General features: G+C 39.9%; 1 protein-coding gene across 5 annotated transcripts in view; it reads right to left on the bottom strand.

Annotated features, from left to right (window-relative positions):
• Dtna (dystrobrevin alpha) overlaps window positions 1-21,342 on the bottom strand; it is a 370,573-nt gene extending 349,231 nt beyond the window's left edge. For 3 of the 5 annotated variants that reach the window (XM_076554816.1, XM_076554802.1, XM_076554820.1), the window contains exon 1: window positions 20,970-21,342. The gene's annotated coding sequence lies outside the window, so the exon portion shown is untranslated. The remainder of the gene's footprint in view (window positions 1-20,969) is intronic. The other 2 variants (XM_076554814.1, XM_076554803.1) reach the window with 1 other exon arrangement.
• Window positions 21,343-22,727: the final 1,385 nt, after the last annotated feature.

The following is a 22,727-nucleotide window of genomic DNA, read 5'->3' as shown; positions in this document are numbered from 1 at the left end:
TGATGTCTCTCTGTGTATCCCAGGCTGGATCTGTTCATCCTCTATCTTTTTCTCCAGATTCTGGTAGTACAGATAGGTACTATCATGCCTAGCTTTATGTTGCTTTTTAAAAACTATTTCATGAAAGAATGCCGATAAGATACCCATTCCTTTGGTCTCACTTTAATCATCTCTGTTGTTTATGAGGGCTCAGCTGTATGAACACAGAGCAAAGTTGAGATCTGATGTCTAAGCTTAACATGAGTATTAAAAAACATTTGCTAAGCCGGGTGGCGGTGGCACATGCCTTTAATCCCAGCACTTGGGAGGCAGAGCCTGGTGGATCTCTGTGAGTTCAAGGCCAGCCTGGTCTACAGAATGAGATCCAGGACAGGCATGAAAACTACATGGAGAAACCCTGTCTCAAAAAAACAAAAAGAAAGAAAGGAAGAAAGAAAGAAAGAAAGAAAGAAAGAAAGAAAGAAAGAAAGAAAGAAAGAAAGAAAGAAAGAAAGAAAGAAAGAGAGAGAGAAAATATTTACTGGGCTGGAGAGATGGCTCAGCAGTTAAGAGCACTGGCTGCTCTTCCAGAGGTCCTGAGTTCAATTCCCAACAACCACATGGTGGCTTACAACCATCTGTAATGAGATCTGGTGCCCTCTTCTGGCCTGCAGGCATGCATGCAGGCAGAATACTGTATATATAATAAATAAATAAATCTTAAAAAAAAATGCTTTCCAGCTACCATGAAAATGCATGAAGGAAAAACAACACAAACAAACAAAAAAGCAAGCCAGTGAAAGCACAAAAATAAAAGAGTGTGAGCATACACTGGCATTGAAAAAAATAGTTCTATTCTTTGAAATGTTCTTCTATTTTGAAAATATAATTCACAGCTAGATAAAATCCTCAAAATCAATCTGACCACATACTAACCCTAAAAGCATAAGCATCAGAGAGTATTATTGTTTTATCTACATTATAGTGGTAAGTATTACTCTTGCATTGTTTTGGTTAAAGGGAAGAGGGGGAACTTATTGACATACTGGAAAGAAAACATATTTATTGTTTATAAATGAGCGTCAACGCTGTAGTGAATAACCTGGACTTTACCAACAGAAGGCAGTGTGATGGGCTAGGACGTGATTTGTAGGTAAAGTGGTTGCTGTACAAACCTGAGGACCTCTGGTCACTTCTCAGAACCCATAGAAAAGAGCAGGAGTGCTGCTGTGTGCTTATAATCACAGCATGAGAGAGGCAGAGACAGGAGGCTCTCCGGGGCTCACTGGCCAGCCAGAGTAGCCTGGTTCCAGGCCAGTGAGAAATTCTGCTTCTCCAAAAAGTCGGGTGACTCTTGAGGAATAGCACTCAAGATTGTCCCCTGAACTACACAGGCATGCATATATATATATATATATATATATATATATATATATATATGCATATATGTGTGTGTGTGTGCACACCAGTATATGACTTTGTACACAAATGTATACCCCCCCGCCCCCCCCCCCCCGCATACATACCATGAGCATGCTTTACCTTTCTGAATCCAGTTTTTCTTGACCTCCATTTGGGATGAGGACATAAGATCTGGATTTTGTTGTTTTCTCCCTTTTTATTTAAGCCTTACCTAATTGTTGTGAGTGTGATTTACCTGTCACAGTTAAAAACTTCGAAGCAAGTGATTACTTTAAGAAATAAGACATTTTAGTAGTCCCACTAGAGATGGGGTCCTTATTTTAGAACCTATAACTCCATGAATAAGAAAACACTCTTTGTTCTAAATAAAAGGATGTGCCTGCTTACACAGTGCCACTGAACAGACACAGCATAATGATAGTTGGGAAGTCTAATCCCTAAATGCTGTAGAAAGATAAACACTCAAGCAAAATGAGTAAATAGGAGCCATACAATCAGGTGGAATGTGTGTGTGTGGAAGGCACACACACACACACACACACACACACACACACACACACAAGAATGAAGAAATCCAAAATACAATGGGCGGTAGTAAATAGTGGAAGACTAATATTTTTATCATCCAAAAATGTCTATCAAGTTCAATGAAAGGCAGGTAAGTTGGTCACAAGCTATTTTTTTGGTTTACTCAATCACAAGACAGCTTTAAGAAGTCAAGTGAAGTAAATAAAGTCATGAGATACTCAGGTAAACAATTGAAACCATAGAGTGAGATCACTCAGACCCAGCAAGACAAACATGGAATATTCTCTCTCATCTGAGGTGCCTTGCTCCAAATTCTCACATGTGAGTATATAGCCTCAGGTAACTAAAGAGAGAAGGAAAGCAGAGAGAAGGAAAGTGAAAATGGATCATTGCTTGGGTAGAGAGCTGGGTGAGGAACAGAGAGGGCTGTAGTAGGGTGCGGCTGCTCTGATGGGAGATGTGGGGAAAATGAGTGACTAATCAGGGATGGGAGAGGAAATGAATACAGAAGGAGAAAGGAGAGTAAAACAGCAGTGGGGTGTCTGAAAAGTCATTAGGAATCAAACTATTAATGATAAACTTTAAAATTTTATAATATGTTTCAGTTTGTATATTAATATTCATATATAACTTAAATAAAATTTTAGCATATGGAATGACAATGATCCTTCCAAGAGCCAAAGATAATCTAACAAAAACCCTAACACCAGGTACAAGAAGCCCTCTTTTGAATTGTTGGTCAGAGTGATCCAAAAGACTTCTAAAACATTATAGACTATTGTTATCAGATGGTTACTCCCCAGAGTTGGAAGGTAAATCCTGAAAACACCACACCCTTCAGACACAGGGGCCAGAGACCCTCAAGCTGGTACTGACCTGAATCCTTCCTCCCTTTGGACTTTGAGGAAACTATAAACCGCACTAGTGACCGGCATGGCACAATAATTCTAAGGATGCAGTCGTGGCATATAACTTGCTGGTAACCAACAGCTCTCTAATTGGACTTAAGACCTCTCAACAAGAAGGAGGTCATGCCTAGTATAAGAAAGCGAGTTAACTACCAAGGCTAATCAAGTTATAGATCTTGGAGGCTTAGTAAGCAGACACTTTACTGAACCAGTATGATTCCTAACTACATTTGAAATATTTGTCCTGACACTCACAGATAAGAGTAGTCTTCACACCTTATCATGGAAACTTTCTTTGTAGCAGATGGAGATTATTTCACAAAACTACAACCCATCAAAACTCAAAGTTATGGAGCCCAGTCCCAATGTAGACTTCTACAAAACAATTGTCATACCTAATGCTCAGGGAACATTGCAAAGAGGGGGTAGAAAGACTGTGAGAGCCAGATGACTAGTGAGTTTCCTGTGAAACTCCTGTCTCCTAGCAATGTCAGAATTTGTATCCCTAATGTCTCTCCAACATGACCACCTAAACATAACCTGAATACGGACTAGACCAATAAACATACTAACATGGACAGAGGGGAAACTCATTAGGCCTCAACTCCACACAAAGAAAGAACTACAGAGAACTAAGGAATGCTGATAGGGAGAAATATTCTTCCCCAGGGAAGAGCACACCATTGGTTATCCAATACCAAATGGCCAACCCTGAAAACATACATACAAGTGGCATTACACAGACTGAGAAGGTTATATTGATATATTTGAGAATATAGGCCATGAATTTGAAAGAGATCAAGGATGGGCATGGGAGGGTTAGGAAGGAGGAAAGGGAAGAGGGAGATGATGTAATTGTATTATAATCTCAAAAACTCAAAGGAATGCTTTCTTAAAAGGTAATATTGAAGCCGGGGGGTGGTGGTGCACGCCTTTAATCCCAGCACTCGGGAGGCAGAGCCAGGTGGATCTCTGTGAGTTCGAGGCCAGCCTGGGCTACCAAGTGAGTTCCAGGAGAGGCACAAAGCTACACAGAGAAACCCTGTCTTGAAAAACTAAAAAAAAAAAAAAAAAAGGTAATAAATGTAAATGATATATAGAAACTAAAAAATTCTGCCTAAAATTGTGCTTAGTAAACTGTGATTCTCAGAAAGTTAAGTTATTAGTGATGGAAGTTGGTACCAAGCAAATACATTATCTATTCTATTTTCTAGATTTAGTTGTTAATTGACAGCAACAAATGATATAACAGGTCCTAAAAGAAAATAAAACTGACCAACATCTAGTGATAGGAATGCTGGCTTTTCATTTTGCATGCCTCTCTATTTTGTGACTTTTGCAAGACAGTTTAAACATTTTAACCTTTGTCTTCTCTTGTCTTTCCCCATCGTATGTCTTGGAACTGCTCCCCAATTATTAGAGCTCTGTTCAGAAGTATATTTTTTTCTTTCTTCAGGACAGCCTTGTAGCCAAGATTGGCATCAATCTCATCTGACCCCAGGGAAAAGCGCCTGTGTGTGGTAGACAGAGAGTACCCTGTGGTAGAGCTGAAGTGGTCCTGACAGTGATGAGTTCGGTCATCTGCATATGCATCTGTCGTTAACGATAAACCATGACAAGGCCTCCTAAAAAGCATCTTCTTTATATGATGCAAAAATGCCACCACCCTCACCTCCAAAGACCTTCAAAGGTTGGCATCAGCTGTAACAGTCATAGACACAGAAGCTACAGGGAACAAAAAAGCAGAGCTCATTATTTCTGATGTCAACTGCAAAAATCAGACATGGAATAGATTTGATTTGAGAAAAGGAAATAATTATGCAAGTAGTTAATATGTATTTAACAAGAGAGATGGTTTTGGGGTGATAACGTTTTAAATTTCTTTACTATAATTCCTTCAGAACACATTAATCATTAAAGCATGTAATGTTAAATTCAATGGATAAAATTTCTCCAAACCTAATGAGTGCAGAGTCGTTAAGAGCATAATTTTAGTGCAGTCTGCAATGGTTGGAAGAGTAGACTGAAGAGTGTGCAGACATGAGAGCTGCTCAGAGGGCTAGCTACAAAGCAGACACCAGGCTCTCTCCCCACCCCCAAGGATAATCCCTTAGAATTTGCATTCTCAAAATTCCTCCTTTGCACTGCTGCTCCTCTGTAGATCAGACTCTGAGACCAGTGGCTCTAATACAGTGAGAACTCCAGGGTTAGCTACAATGTCACTTACATGGCCCCTGGGGAGAATTTCACAAGATCATTTTCTGTGATCTTGTTACTGTCAGTGGTCACTGGTCAGCTTACTGGATTCTAGCAGAAAATTCTTTGCCCCATACTTTCTATTTAATCCAACAGGGAGGGGTCCAACAATTGTTATCATCTGTCTGTCTGTCTATCTGTAAATCTATCATATATATATTCAATATGTAATTTTATATAAAAGGAAACAAGTAAGGATGTTTGTGGAAAGGTGGTCCTCTGAGTTTGAACATGGATTTCTAATCACTACTTTTTTTTTCTAACTCACACACCCAGGTGGATGATGTTTCAAAAAAAATGGAGAACACAATAAAATGAGAACACAATAAGACCCGGGACATCATGCTTCCAGGATGTTGGGAGAGAAAGCAGCCATGGGAATGGATATCTCCGGGATTACTTAGTACACCATGCAGATATAGCTTTGCAGGGAAAGAAAGATCACCGACTTGACAAGGTGGTGGTGGGGAGCACGGTAAGCGTATTTTCTTGTAGTCTCTGCAGTTGAGAGTGGTGGCCTGCTCTGTAAACCTTCTAACACCAGCATTAAAGACTCATTTGCCCCAGGGATCTATGACGTTTTAGTTAACTGGGAATAGACCAGATGTAACTCTTTTGAGATTCATCCTCCGAGTCATGTAGAGTGGTAATTTTCGGTTTACATTTGCAGAAATGCATATTATCATGTCTACCATGATAATAAAACTTCTTGTTCTTTTCCCTGTTAACATTCAGGCATTATACTAGCCTGCCCTTGGGGACCTGGCAGGATGCATCTTCCCTGAGCACATGTGCTCGCCCAGTAAGCAGGCAGTACTTTGGCCCGCTCAGGGTCCTGACAACATGCTCTCTGTGCACGCATGCTATGTCCCCTCATAAAAGGCAGGCTCCTGCCTTCTCTCTCTTCCCGCTGCTTCTCGCTCTGTGTTCCCTTTCTCTCCCCCATCTCTCTCTTCCCACCCAACAAACCTCCATGAGTGCTGTCACCTGGTATGACTGACTTTCTGGGGCCCCTTGGCTCCCACCCGCCAAGGTCACCTTCTGTTGCTTTTAAATTATAACACTCACTATGTACAACTCAAAACCATGCATACTACACATAAAACAGACATACAATGACCTTGAAAGTTGGAGAAAAGAAAGAAAGCTAGCTGTAGAGCATGAAGGTACAAGAAACAGCTAATTCCTTGAAATTTTCTGTAGCTTCATACATCAAAAGATGCCAATCAACAGACATCTTCTCTTGCTTGCGGTTCAGTTCAATTTCTCCATTCTTATACAGTTCAAGACCCCCTGCAGAAGGAGTGGTGCACTCACATTGCCCTGGGTCTTTCCATATCAATTAACTTAGTTAAGAAAATTCTGCACAGAAATGCCCATAGACCAATCCAATGTACACAGCCTTTTATTGCAACTCTTTCCAGGTCATTCTGGGTTCTGTCAAGTTGACAGTTAATCCTATGTTCATTACAAATGAAACAATGAAACATTCAGCTATGACAAAAATATATAAAGAAGAACAGAGTAGAAACTTTAGAGTGAAAAAACAAAACAAAACACCCAAACCTTGTTACCTAGTCAATGGAGGATGCATGGATCTCCTGGGAAGGGGAAATAGAAGAGATATCCTAGTTGGACTGGGGCAGGTGGTCGTAGGAACTTGAGGGATCTGGTTACTGGGTGGGCAGAGGGCAAGAGTGCTGAGAGAGAGAGATGACTGGAAAGGGGGTTCTTCATGGAATTGGGTAGAAGCCTGATACAAGGGAAACTTCCAGGAGTCTACAAGGACGGTCCAGCTAAGACTCCTGGCAGTAGTGGATGCATAGCCTGAACTGGCCATCCCACCTGATGGTGACTGTCCAGGTTGTCAGCATAGGATCTTCATCCAGTAATGGATGGAGGCAGATTCAGAGACCTAAGGCCAAACATTGAGCCTAGCTCAGAGAATCCAGCTGAGAAGAGGAAGGAGGGATTATAGGAAACAGAGGGGTCAAGAATGTTGCAGGAAAACCCAGAGAAACCACTATCCTGGCTCATGGGAGCTCACAGAGTCTGACCCAACAACCATGGAGACTGCATGGGGCCAACTAGGCCCTCTGCATATATGTGACAGTTGTGTAGCTTGGTCCATATGTGGGACTTCTGGCAATGGGAGCAGGCGCTGTCTCTGGTGCTTTGACTGGCTCTTGGGAACCTGTTCCTCATGCTGGATCGCCTTGCCCAACCGAAATACAATGGGGGGTTACTTGGTCTTAAGGCACCTTGATAACCATGCTTTGCTGAAGCCAATGGGAAGCCTACCCCTTTCTGAGTAATTATAGAGGAGAGGTGCATTGAGAGGGGGTGGAGGGAAGGAGGGAGGAGGGAGTGGGGGGCTGCAGTTGCGATGTAAAATTAATAAAAAAGAAAAAACACTAAACCAATAATAGTAATATGAAATTCAGTGGGTTGGCTCAATAACAAGAAGGAAGTGACAAGAAAGAACTTTGGAGCTGAGAAATAGAACCACAGGAATTACCAAATTTAAATAATAAAGAGAATTCAGACTGAAGAAGGGAAAATAAGGAAATATGTAATGGGCCATATGATGGTTCAGAGATTTATAGCATAGTATAATCCCTAGAAATGCTGAATGTTGTCTCGGAATTTTGTAGATATAATTAGGTTACAGATCTTGTCCAAGGAGAATATCTTGGGTCATTCACAGAGACTTTTACTACTTTTACTTCTTTAAACATAGTGGTTGTAACAGAAGGAAGCAGAGGAGATTTGGCGTGGAAAGAGAATGGATGATATAATGACAGCAGCTATAGGTCTAAGGGATCCATAGAAGTGTGTGGAAATTAAAGAGCACAGGTGACCTTCAGGACCAGGGCAGGGAAGAGGCTCTGCCCTAAAACCTGCAGAAGGAAGAAGCCCTTCCCACAGCCTGACTTGAGTCGGTGACACTGCTGTCCAACTGGCCCAAACTGAACAAGTCCATTGCCAGGCACCACACGTGTAGCTGTCTGTTACATCAGGCACTGGAGACTAACACACTCTGGAACAAGGGTAACATATCTAACAATCACGCCTCAAAGACATGGAGGGAAAAAAGAAAACAGCACAGGATTGAAAAACTGGTTAAAATTTGATCGATGGATACTTTCCATGTTTTAGAAAAGACATAAAACTCAAGACTTAAGAAACAGACTCAGAATATCATACCCCAAGTAAAGGAATACTTTCCATGGGACATCAGGGTGAAATCTATGAAAAATGGAGCCAGGATCCCTTTTTAATCAAGAGGATAATGATACTTTTTCTGCAGGAGAATTCCAACAAAGATGGGGTAGATTCATCATCAAAAACCTTTCAGGCACAAGGAGGGCCATAACACTTTTTAAGTGTTGTGAAATGAGAATTATTAACTTAGAGCACCATCCAGCAAAAAATTCTTCAAGGCAGACAAGAAAACAAGTTGTTTTTAGGAAAGCAAACAATTTTTATTTTGTCACTAGAGGATTTGACTTGCTCTCAAAGGATAGCCTTAGTCACAATAACTGTAAGGGTGTAACAGTGGCACACATACCTTAGCAGTAACCAAGAACTCTCTAATTGGATTCAAGACCCACTCAACAGGAGGAAAACTGTGCCTGGTACTGGAAACCTAGCTAACTAGCTACGATGGATCAAGTCATGGATGTTGGAGAAGAACTTACAATCACCACTTGACTAAAATAGCATCACCCTCAACTACATTCTAAATATTTGTCCTTATACATAGGTAAGTGAACTCCTCACCCCTCATCAAGGAAATTTATCTTTGCAACATACAGAGACCATTGTAGAAAACTGTAACTAATCAAAATGCAGAGCTGTGGAGCCCAGTCTCAATGGATACATTTATAAAACACTCCACAGCTAAGGCTCAAGGAACATTAGGAAGAGGGGTTTGGAAAGACTCAAGGGCTAGAAGATCATGGAGTCTGCTGCGAGATTGTCTCTCTTAGTATCATCAAAGACTAGACATGTAAAGTGTCACCAACATGATTACCCTGTCCTTGAGCTGAACAAGGACAATAACAGACATGGAGAACTGTAAGTACCTAAGAAATGCTGGAAGTGGGAGAAATATTCTTCCCCAGGGAGGATCACATCCAAACAGTTAGCTCTGAAAACATGCATACAAGTAACATTATACAGGCTGAGCAGGTTATATTTAGAAATATACATGTATATACATATATTTATGTGATGACAATTAATGAAAAAAGAGGCCATGATTTGAAATAGTAAGGAAGAGTATGTGGGAAGGTTTAGAGGGAGGAAAAGGAGAGGGGAAATAAAAAGAATTGCTAATCTTCTGTAACTCTGTATTCAAAATTAGGAACACAGTAAATCTCTTTGGGAATAAAGAGAAGAAGCCTAAGAAGTTCTCCAAATTAAAGGGAGTACTAAAAAGATAGTGAAGAGTTAAGGACCCAACTTCAGATCCCCAACAGCTATACAAAAATTCAGGCATGGTCATGTATATCTGTAAGAGACAGTAGGATCCTTAGAGCTCGCTGGCAAGTCCCTCTGGCTAATCTGTGAGCACTGTTAGTGAGAGACCCTGTCTCCAAAGACAAGGAGATAAGGTGGAGAACTCTCCAGAAATCTAGGAAGACACATCAACTTCTGGCTTGTACAGACACATGTGCACACATACATAAATAAACAAAACAGAAATACAGAATCTTAGAACATAAATGATGATTTAAAAGAACATGGAAAGCAAAAATATGGTGAAATAAGATAGATATTTTGCTGTCTTGAACTTTCTAAATGAGACTTCACAGTTGAAGCATACACTGTGATACTCTCTGAAGTGTTAAATATATGCAAAGGAAATTGTTAATGTAAGTAAAAATGAGATATGATGTAGAGGGATGTGAGTCTTCTATACTTTACTCAAACTTAAAAATTATAGCAATAGGCATTGGAATCTTCTATAAATATGTAGTGATTAGCACAATCACTAAAATGACTATAACAATCTGTGTTTTCAACATTGTACACACAGAAAAATTAAATTCTAAAAGTGTCCCAATAACCAGTAGAATGGCATAAAAATCACCTGACCAAAAAAAGAACAAACAGAAGCTAAAACAGTAGACTGATGGGTGGATATTTATAGTAAATATGAATGGCACAATAAACAAACTAAAAGAATAGATTAGCAAAAATGAAAAAATATGTACCAACCATGTTTATCTATAAATACCCTAAATAGTATATAACAACGTAAGGATGTACAAAGTACGAAGACGGAAAAAGAAATGTGACATTATCAAGGAAAGTAAAAAAGAGTATATATTAATATCAGTAAAGTAGAGATCTAGGAAAACAAAATTACCAGATACAATAAAGAATGTTATGTAATGAGTGAAGTATCAATATATCAGGAAAGTTTAAGCCCATAAGCGTGTATGCACCAAATAACAGTTACAAAATATACAAATCCAAATCAATACAAGTTAAAGGAGAAATAACTGTTAGTATTGCACATTTTTCATCAGTAAGACAATTAAGAGAATTCAATAGAGATTACAATAATACAATCAACCAAATGTGTCAATAGATGCCCCAGTGGAAACAGTCCAATCCATATTTTTTGCAAACATGGACCATACACCAAAATGTGTCACACAATCAGACATAAAATAGGCCTCAAAAGAGCTATTGGCATTTTTTGGCTTCTAGGACATGGAATGCCAGCTTTCTTTAACGGTTTCATTCCTGGTGTATTGATTAACACTCCAGGGCAAGTCTCATACCCAGGAATACACAGCCAAGAGTTAATAAAAAATTATAAAATATAAGCATCAACAAAATTAGAAGAATGGAAATCATACAAAGTATGTCCTCTGACCATCATGGATAAAATGAGGAAGCCAAACCAGAAGAATATCAGGAAATCTCTAAGCCCAGGAATGCAGTGACACTTCTAAACAACACACAAGTCAAAGAGGAAATAACAAGAAATTTACAGCACTAAATGCACATAATTGAGATATAGAAAATAAATTTAAAATTAGTAACTAATGTTTTTCTCACAAGAATTATAAAACATGAGCAATATAAACTCAAGGAAAGAAAAATGGAAAAATTATTATAAAAGCAAAAATCAGTGAAACAAAAACATACTGAAAAACAACAGAGAAAAGTAAGTGAAGTAGTATGTTCTTTTACAACATAAATAAAATTGGAACAACCTCTCATAAGGCTAAAAGAAAAGAGAAAACACAAATTAACTACATTTGGAATTACACAAAGGATATCACTGCTGATTGCAAGAGACTATTAGATCTGAATTATTCTACATAAATACACTTGATAAATTACATAAAGTGGACAAATTTCTCAGTAATTTAAATTTCCACAGCTAACACAGCATGAAGAACACTAGAATTGCACAGTGAATAGTATTGCCTTATTGATCATCTTACTCCATCCATACCATGAAGCCTTAATTCTGAGCATTTCAGAACGTGACAGTACCTAGAGGTAGGTCCTCTGAAGAGCTGTTTTGGTTAAAATTTAGTTGTTATGGAAGATCCTCATGCAATGTAATGCATGTCCATATGAGAATATGAGACTTTATGAAGAGAGCCCCAGGCTGCTGTATAGGAGAAAAGATCTTGTGAGGAAACAGTGCTAATCAAAGAGAGAGACCTCAAGACCCAAATAAAATATGACAACAGCTTGGTCTTGGAGTATCATCCGCCTAAACTTTGATCTTTCTCTTTCTCTTTTCATTTCTTTCTTTTCTTTTCTGTCCTTTCCTTTTCTCCCCATCTCCCTCCTTCCTCCCTCCTTCCTCTCTCTCTCTCTCTCTCTCTCTCTCTCTCTCTCTCTCTCTCTCTCTCTCTCTCTCTCTCTCTCTCTCTCCCTCCCTCCCTCCCTCCCTCCCTCCCTCCCTCCCTCCCTCCCTCCAAGACAGAGTTTCTCTGTGTATCTCTGGCTGTCCTGGATATCTCACTCTGTAGTAGACCAGGTTGGCCTTGAACTCAGAGATCAGCCTGTGTCTACCTTCCAAGTGCTGGGATTAAAGACCTGCACCACCACCACCTGGCATGAAGATTTTTGTGGTAATTACACCACTCAGTCTATAGCGGTTTCTCTATGACAGCCCTAGAATAATGATGTAGGTTGTATTTTCTCACTGCTGTCATCAAAAACCTGACAAGAAGCAACTTGAGGGATGAAGGGTTTGTCTTGGCTCACAGTTTGAGGCTATTGTCCATATACCATGAAGCCATTGTGTCAAGAGCTCAAGGCAGCTGTTCACATTATATCCACAATCAGGAAATACAGAGATATGAATGCTTATGCTTGGCTGACTTTCTCCTATCAACTCAGTGCTGGACCTCAGCCCATGGAATTGTACCTCACAAATCAAGGGTAGATCCTCCCATCTCAGGTAACCTAACCTAGATAATCCTGCTCAGATCTGTAAAGGTTGTTTCTTGAGTGATTCGAGATCCTGTCAAGTTGGCCATCAATAAGCACCACGTAAGTATTAAAATGATTGATTTCATAAAGTCTGTTAGAAGAACACACCCTCTTACTCAATTGGCTCCAATGGAGAATTACACTAATTAAAAAATGAATAGCAATTATAAATATTTTCTTTCAGAAAATATCAAAGAAAGAAAAGCATCCCATCTAATTTATGAAGCTATTGTTCTCCTGACACTGATACTAGTGACAGAAATCACAAAGAGAATAATGCAAGCCGATACTGGTCATAAATGTGATGGGAATAAAAGAATGTAGAGGTGTTTTTTTTTTTTTTTAAGTCTCATTGTATCTTGTTTGCTGTATTTGACTCATGTCCCTAGGAAGCCTTTTCTTTTCTGAAGGAAAATGGAGGAGGAATGGATCTGGGGGAGAGGGGAGCTAGGGAGGGACTAGGAGAAGGAGGAGGAGGAGCTGGGCGGAGCTGGGGGGGGGAAATTGCAGTCAGGATGTGTTGTATGAGAAAAGAATAAAAAGAAAAATGGAAGAGAAAGAAACCAACGAGGAAAGACTGAAACAATGAAGAAATGGAATGTGTCCTTCACATAAATAGAAACACTTGATTAATAAATAGAATTGTCTATTTCTGTATTTTAGTTTATCATGGCTTTTGTCTTTATTTTTGTGAATTTCATGCATATATGCAATGCAATATGATACAAACCCCAGTTTCCCACTCCACGTTCCCTCTGACATGTCAGCCTCAGAACTTCATGACTTTTTTTTCTGTAACCCACAAAATTCAGTTACTGTTGACCACATGTGCATAGAGGTGTGACCATCCACTGAAGCATGGCAAACCAATCAATGGCCACATCTTTAAAAAGAGTAATTCTCCATCTCCCAGCAACTATCAGCTGATATTAGCTCCTCAGAAATGTATGATCTGGAGATTGTCAGATTTTTTTTTTCGGCGGGGCGGGGGGGGGGGAAGCAATATAGACAAAGAATTCTGAAATTTGCATGTAAAAACAAGAAACTAGAGTACCTGAAGAAACTTGAGAATAAAATGGGAAGAATCCATCTGAATGATTTAAAGACATGAAAACATAGTCAATAACATTAGGCATTAAGGAAATTCAAATGAAAACCACAGTAAGACATCACTACCTCCCTAATGTAATGGCTAAAATAGATATAACAATAACAACAAATCTTGGTGAAGATTCAGAATTGGTCCCTTATGCATTATTGTTAACAGTACAAATTAATCTTGGAAGAGTTTAATAGTTTCAAATGATTAAATACAAGTAATACCTGGTATTTTTAATCTCAAAAAATAATACCTATATTCAGACAAAGGATGTATTTGGATAGCCACAGCAGTTTTTATTGTAGTAGCCAAAAACTGAAAAAAGTCAATATTTTTGGCAGTTGAATGCCTAAACAAACTATGTTGCCATGCATGCCACAAAACACTACTAATCAATAAAAGCTGGAAAGCTTTGGAGACATATTCAATCTACACAAATCTTCAGAGAAATGTATTGATGGGTGTACAAGCAAACCCTGAGGTCCCATCTGGTGTAATTCTATTTATATTGCCTTCCCAAAATGGTGAAATTGTAGAAATGGAAAATAAGTTACTCGCTTCAAGGAACTAAGGAAGGGAGGTAATTGGAATAAAGTTGTTATGACCATGTAGGCACAACAGGAGTTAGCTGCATGATGATGAAATCTGTTTGTCATTATATCAATGTCAGAATTCTTCTGCAATACAGTGTTATGGTTTTGCAAGTTGAGGCAAGATGTTGAAAGATTGGGGAGATAGGCAATGGGGTAATGGGTTCTTTTTGTATTACTCCTTACAACTCTAATTGCTGAATTATCTTAATACTAAAAGCTTAAGCTAAAATGTGAGTTGCTTACATTCTAACTATGCATGTTATATCTGTTAATAAAGAGGACAGTCACAGAATGAATTGAGATTTTACATGCATTTCTTTTAATAACTAATACGTGGTAGCACAGCAATTTTGTCCATTTTGGTGAAGTAGCTAGATATACACATAGTTTATTTTGGTTTCTATGTAATGTTGGTATACTCAAAGAAGTTCAGTAGACACAGGCTTTGTATTCTGTACAGTCTTTGTATTGTTCTTAGCCTACGATGGCTGTCAGATAGGTCATCTGATGCCTTCACTCAAAATTAAGTGTCTACCATTATTCCCTGACTAAAGGCACACCTGCTGGAAAATAATGGCAGCATGCACTTCACAATTGGTTTACCTTTTACTTCTTCGTGGAGGTTTTATGTAAGAAATACTCAAGTAACTAATGGTTCTCAACCTTCCTAATGCTGAGATCCTTTAATACAGTTCCTTATGTTGTGGTGACTCCCAACCATAAAATGATTTCATTGCTACTTCATAAGTAGTTTTGCTACTGTTATGAATTGTAATGCAAATATCTAATATGCAGGATGTGTGATCTGTGACACCCCAAAGGGTCATGATTCTCAGGTTGAGAACCACTGGAGTCTACTTGTTAAGTTCTAAAACATAGATGCTAATAAATCTACCTTTATATTAAATAATATATGACATTAGATGAAGGAAGCTCACTAATTTTATGTGGTACCATTAGATATATCCACTCAAATTTTATTTTGTTATAACAAGAATATGATAGAATTGTGTTTTTCTTCTGTTTTTTTTTTGGGGGGGGGCAGTTAGACATGGTCATATAACGTTTTTTGACCAACAAAATATAGGAATTGTTCAGTGTCACTTTCTGGTGGAAGACTTTACAAATTTGCAAGCATTTAAACATGGTCTTTATGTGCCATCATAAAACAAAACAATATTCAGGGATTTATAAGTTTGTATACTTGAATGAGGACGATGGAGAATAGAATCTCTCATTGGTCACAATGAATTCTAATATTAGCAAAAATAAGTCTGTGTCATTTTCAATCACTGATATTTTGTGGATATTACTACAGCATAATTGTGCTAATTATTTTATATTTGATACAGAAAAGCCTACAATAGGACACTGCACTGTAGCATTAAGCTGCAAATTCCATATACTGTACTATTCATCAGTGTTATCCATAGTGTTGCTTACTCTAAGACGTACAAACTACAAACAAGTCCAATGAAAAAATCAAGTCTTGTGTATTTTTACCTACAGTGAATAAATTGCTTATGGTAAATGTACCTATTATAAAAAAATGAAAGCCATAGCTACTCTATGATACCAGGCTTTGTATAAGGAGAACACACAAAATGATCATGTATCACATGCTTCCAAGGGATACATACATCACTGAAAATAAACTACCACTTTAAGCATTTCCAAGAATTTCAAAGAAGAGACACAAACACTGCACATGTTCAGCATGCATGAACTCATGCTTGATGTAAGTCATTATCAGTTGCTCTTATCATTGGATGCTAAGCAAAGACCTTTGATTGCATTACCATGTTTAGCCAATTATCATTTCTCTTTGTTAATGATATGTTCCACAGAATTACGTTAACATTATTTGCTTAATAATCAAAATCACTCAATTTCCTCTACTTTTTAACCACAGCAGTTACAATGATTTATGTCAAAAGGTCTCAATGTAAACATTAGCACGGCCATTTCCATTGTATGAAGATAATTTAATGAAGATTTTGTGCTGTACTCTATAGTCTCTTTGCAGCGTTCAGTCTACCCAGACACTGGGGAAATGGTGTAAGTGACGGTGAAGTCTGAGTTTATTCCTAGTCATAGAAGCTCTAGCTATCTTAGATATTTCCCAAATAATTGGAAATGCTAAATGTCAGACTATTATATTGAGAACATTGGTGTTTCCAATATTCAAGTGATCATGTTTTAAATTTAAACGTACACAAAATATAAAATGGGAAATTTCTCACAATCTGGCACTCATCCCTTCTTATCCAGGTATTCACACACACACACACACACACACACACACGCACGCACGCACGCACGCACGCACGCACGCACGCACACATATACACACACACGTGTATATATTCATTCATATATACTGTTTTATATATACTTAACTGTTTAAATTTTAAATGTGAGGCAAAATGTGTTAATACAAAAAAGCATTGTTTTCATTCTGTCAAATTTTATTAAAGGAAATAATTGAAGGAAAATATTAGGAGGAGTCATGTTTCCCAATACTGATGGAAACGGACCCTGGAACCTCAAAACTCAAATGTGAAGATCATGTTTAACTCATTGACTGGTCATGACTATTGTTCTTATGCTTCAACTTCCCTTCTTTAAATAAAGATAGATAATTACAATAAATGCAGACATTATATGGCTATTTTGTGATGTGAACATCAACTAATTTACAGAGAGCCCATAGGATAATATTCATCTCATAGAAAATGTTTAATAAATGTTGTCAGTATTATGTTTGCTTTAACACAAATTCTCTCTCTCTCTCTCTCTCTCTCTCTCTCTCTCTCTCTCTCTCCTCTTTGCTGCCCTTGGCCATTTCTGCAAATCTTAGGGGCTAAGTGATGAATCAATTACAATCCTATTTGAGACATTTTGTGACCTTAACCACAACCGAAAAAGAAAACCACCATTTAGTTTGAGAGCACTTGTTTCTGCAAGGACAAACAACGACTGTTGTTCATTAAACCTACATAGCTTTTTGGGGATGGGGTAATAACCCAATGAAGGGTGCAGTTTCTCCACACGCTTTGAAGAGCAACAGAAGGCGTTCTGCCTTCCTCCACCGTGTCCACAGGGGAGAATGAGGGAAAGGTCAAATGATAACCAAAGGGAGACTCGTGTCTCTGACTCAGAAAATGATTCAGAAAGTTGCTCGGCAAGCACTGCAGAAGGAAGAAAACTGGACTTGATCAACACTTGGCACGCCACTCCTCTACAAATACTGTCACTTTTCATTTATTTCTGGGTCCTGTTTTGACTTCCAAAACCTATCCAGGAATCCTATAACACACATTGTCACTCAGTAAACATTTCAACTTCAAGACAATAATTTATTTAACAAGATCATTTTTCTAATGATCTTGTTCAAGCTGTATCTTTGATGGGCCAGGGCTCACATATCAACCTCCTCCCAATGTTCAGTAGTCACTCCTTGGTCCCTACCCAGCACCAGGCACAGAGGGCACTCTGCTGCCCAGGCAGAGGCAGTTCCAAATCTTCACAAACCAGGGGGGTGGGACAGTGACTGGAAAGTCAGGTCAGAACCCCACATGAGATAAAAGTAGCAAGAGAATGTAGTCTCTGATTTAAGTATGAGTAGCCAGAAAGCTGGAACATTTTTGAATCAGTTAGGAAAAGACACTGATAAGCATCAGGGGATTTATACCTTCATAACAAGCAGCCTTGCAGATAAAGATTTTGAAAATCTCTAATGTTGTGTCAGGACTTTTGAAAAAAACAATCTTATTTTTTTATTTATATTTTATTTTATTTATGTATTTATTTTGTTCTGTTTTCCCTTCTCCACCGCCCCCCTCCCCAGGTTCATTGTGTTTCTATAACAGCGTTTAGTCCAGTTTTTTTTTAGGCAATTACTAAGATGGGGACAAGTCAGTGGTCTCTGCATCTACATCTGCTTCTCGTGCCTTTTCTTGGGCTCTCTTCCTTCTGTTTGCTTGCTTCGTCCCATTCTGATGTGTTAGTTTTTGTTTTATCTTATTTTGTCATTATCCCTTTGAGGCCTGATTGTATTCTAATAAGAGATGGAAGGGGGGATAGATCTGGATGGGAGGGGATTTGGGGGAATGGGGAGGGGAACACGGAAGGGAAACCAAAATCAAGATATATTATGTGAGAAAAAAATTTACAATAAAATGAAAAAAAAAAGTTTAAAAAAAAGGAAAATTCAATTTCAACATCACAACATTTGCTCCTGACATGCAATGCTCTGACCACAATGTTGTGTTCCAGTGGTTCACAAATAAACATCTAGTCATAATCTAAGGGTATGCAAGGGCAGGAATGATACCCACTGGAGAGCTGGGCTATATCTCATGTCTACAGATCTTGTTTTCATGATCATATAATTCAGTTGGATTTTAGGGTCTTTACTTATAAATTTGAAAGTGTGAGTTTAAAATTATGCAAACTGAATTTAATTCAAGTGAAAGGCAAGAATGAGAGGCAATCCATGAATGTCAAAATAAGTTGGAATCTTGTTATGTGAAGAAGCAATTACATTTACTTTAAAAATAACAGATGAAGACTTAAGAGAGACATCTGTCCCAAAAAGTGTATCTTATAAAAACTCTATGATAATGATAAGCTCAAATGAGGAGTAATTCTCTAAACACGTAAAGCTGGGCTTGAGCCCACAGAAACCTTTCTTTTCATCATGGTTCATTTCAAACAAGTGGATATGCTTGAAAGTATGTGGATTTAGAACTAATGAGAAAACTTGGTTTCCATCTTCATTTTTACATAATTATGTAGACAGTACAGACAACTGGCTAAAAGACCAGTTATACACAAATGCCCTCAGAATACAGCCTCTCTTTTTATCAGTGGCAGTTGAAAGAGAATTGCATAACCCTTTTTACTTGGGTGCCCAAACCCCTGTCAGACTGATTGCATTAAAGATAATGGAACTTATTAAAAATTCTGCAAGACGAAAATGTATTCTGAAGAAAATCATGAACAAGAAAATCAAGTACAGAAAATCTATTCTTTAAACAAATAGACTGATAGCCCAGGAGGCTTATCCTTAATTGTAAACAAACACAACTGGAGCCACCTACTTGATGATAGTTATGTTGGTGATCAATCTTAACTACTGAATTTTAATATTGTTGTTACACGCTGCATTGATCTATAATAATTCTATGAAACCTGGTGAACTGTGTGTCAAAAGTAAACTATTTAATGCAATGGATACTGGCTATAATCATGGCATTAAAATTATAAAGAATTAGTTGTCCTTAGTGGACCCAACGAAGGGGTTCATCTTCAGGAAGTTTTTGGTCACTGATCTAAAGCTAAAATGGGCCCTGATGGGTAGTGACGATGCCACCCCGGGGAAGCTGTTTTGCTTGGACATCCTTTATAAAAAAAGGTGGTTACTGTAGTACAGCCTACCTCTTATGCCAGTCAAAGAATTAAGAAAAGAAGTAAACTAAACAACACCAAACTGTTTAAGATGTGGAGACACTGAAATAAGCAAAGTAAATGTAATAATTAATAATGATAATAACTACATACACTTCAACAATATGAAGTATTTCTGTCAAAAAGACACAAAACCGCAATAAACACTAGTAGTGATAAGGGGGGGGGGTAAAAGCAAGCCTTTAATGCAAACCTCAACTCAAAAGCTGTTTTGGAGCAAGAATAAACCATTGGGGCTATGCTCTATCACTAGTATACATCCCACACCCGGCCTCAAGTTCCATCCTTATCTTCCCAAAGCCACCATGTCCCAAGGCTGTCCAAGAGCAAAATTATTGAGGTCAGGCCCTAATGATACCGCGTCCCAGCATGCCTTTGCCAGCCTCCTCTGTTTGGCTTTGGGCAGCTGACAGAGTCCTCTCCCTACCTTCCACTTTGGGTACCAGAAGGAACCTCCCAGCTGCCCTCTGTCCAGCCCAGAACTCTAAAGTGGGCAACAGGCTAGGAAGGCTGAGGCAGGTGGGGAGCCCCGCAGTCTCTACTGTCCACTCGTGCTTAGCGCTCCGCGCGGCCCCGCGCCGCACTGCAAAGCCCGCCCCACGCCGCCGCGGGAGAGACCGGCTCGCGGGTTTCCCGGTCAACCCCGGCCTCCCCCACTCCCTGCCAGACTTTCCCAGCCTCAGTGCCATCCCGGGCGGGGGTTGGCCACGCCGCCTCCCCGCATCACAGCCCACGACAGCGACCCCGTGGGCAGATCCCGACGGAACACCTCATCCCGCGGCGAGGCGCGGGGTACCGTGGGCAGCCCTGGCCTCGGGTGGGTTGCAGCGCGAGGATCCATCTGCCACGCGCATCCCACTGCAGCCGCCGCCGCCGCCCCGCGGGCCCAAGGCGCCGCCCCGCCGCCCTGGGAGATGCCTGCTGCAGTCGCGGTCCCCCGCACACGCCGGGCGCGGACGCACAGGTGGGAACCCCGCGAGTGGGCGCTGGGGCGCAGCCCTTCCCCGCCGCCGAGGCTCCAGACTTTGCCCGGCGTCTGCCCTTGCTAGGGCGCCCGGTCCCTGCGCAGAGGCGGCTGCGCGTCCTGGCGCCTCCCGGGCTCCCCGGCTCCGGGTGAGGGACAGCGCCACAGCCGAGTCCCTGAGCCCACTCCTAGCCTCGCACCCCGACTTTCTGTACCCCCAAGCTTTCCTCCACCCCAAGCCGTCAAGGAAGCCCGTCACCGTGCACACACACCTTGCAATGGACGGGCGCCTGGGTCACCCACTCGCCAAACTCTTAGAAGGTGTCCATCGTCTGCAGGGAGGTGTGGGCCCGGAGTGGGAGCCGCTCTCTGATTATTTAGTAATGTTGGAAGTGCCGGGTCCGCTGCCAGAGTTGTGGGTCATGTGGGCACAGCGGAGGCTGGCTGCTGCCTGTACCAGGGTTTCCTGAGGATCCTGAAGCTATGATCTCATCCTCCTCATCCGCCTCCCCCGCCCCTCTCCACGGACGCGCACGCACAGCACACACACACACACACACACACACACACACACACACACACACACCCGCGTGCACACCCCCGCGCGCGCACACACTCACACTGTGTGACACTAGCCTCTTCTCTGGACCCAAATATTTCTCTTGGGAAATACAGTGTTTATACTCCTCATTGGAAAAAAAAAAAGAGAAAACCCTTCCAGATGAAGATTTTTCTCCTTCAAAGCTTGATTTATGTGCTTTGTTTATTTCCTACAATTTTCTACCCTAGCGTGCAGGAGTTTGAAACAGCGTCCGTATTAAAATTAAAAATAAGCATCCTTTTTTGACCCAGATTTTGACACGAACCCAAGAACTCAAACAATGCAGTTTCCATTTAAAACAGAGGCAAGAACACGCCAGGCTTGAACATGGAATAGCAAGTACATCTTATAGTCTGAGGTGGTTTTCAATCCCAAGCTGCAAAGATTTCCCAAGCATTACCTCATTTATTTACAGAGCATCTTTGCAGAGGAGGTGGCTGAGAAGGCAAATAGTATTAACACTTGAGAGACAGGGAAGCATAGGTAAGATAACAACCTATGTAATCACAGACAAGTCGATACTTCACCATACATATTAATTACACACACACCCAGAGGTTCCTTATTCATCATAACCAATTCCTAGAAGATAGGTTACTGAAAACCGGAAAATATTATTTTTGTTTTCTATGAACTGGAATTGGAAATTCACTTTACTGTATGTATGCTTGCATATAATCTTTTTTCTGTATTTGCATATATCTCCAGTTTTATAGTTTTATATAATTTTATTTCTTTTGTGCGTGTACTTCCATACTTATTTGCATTTTTAAATTACCTAGATAGCAATTTCAAACAATTTTAGTCAATGTGTTTGGAGTATTCACCAATTTCAGAATTGTATTTCATTCAAACCCTTTTAATGCCTGGCATATATAGAGAGCTGTGTTAGGTTTTGAAGTAGATGAGGAATTTAAGTACATGGGAACTATTCTCCATCAGCTTACATTGAAATGTATATGCTGATTGACTGGAGATGGCAGTCTGCATTATTTTGGGTCTTATGATTCATCACAAAATGCAGTTTCTCTTTTCACTTGGTGATGTCTGTTTCCTGTTCAAATCCCGTCAACCTTCTCTGTTCCATGTTTGCCAGTTAAGACCTGGTTCCTACATGGCCAAAGGAGCAGGTTTCACCTGATAATTCTTTGGGTATGCTCCATGCTCACACGGTCATCAAGTTTTATAATTGTGAAAGTTCTCAGGAAAAGCACATTTGGCTATTTCTATTTAGGCGCAGATACAAAAATTTAGCAGCCAACTGTACTTCCAATAATCCAAAGAGAGAAAAAAGCGGCGAGCAAGCAAGTGGCTTTGGGACGGCAGTAGAAGAGAAGTCAGTGTAAAGATGGGAAAGAGGGGTCTGAGTTACAGGAAGGAAGAGTGACGCAGTCTTCCCCAGGGAAGAGCACACTAATTGGTTATCCAA

The sequence above is a fragment of the Peromyscus maniculatus genome, chromosome 19 (genome assembly GCF_049852395.1).
Source record: "Peromyscus maniculatus bairdii isolate BWxNUB_F1_BW_parent chromosome 19, HU_Pman_BW_mat_3.1, whole genome shotgun sequence".
Taxonomy (NCBI): domain Eukaryota; kingdom Metazoa; phylum Chordata; class Mammalia; order Rodentia; family Cricetidae; genus Peromyscus; species Peromyscus maniculatus.
Note: the sequence above shows the minus strand (reverse complement) of the source record. Positions and strands in the feature narration are given on the sequence as shown.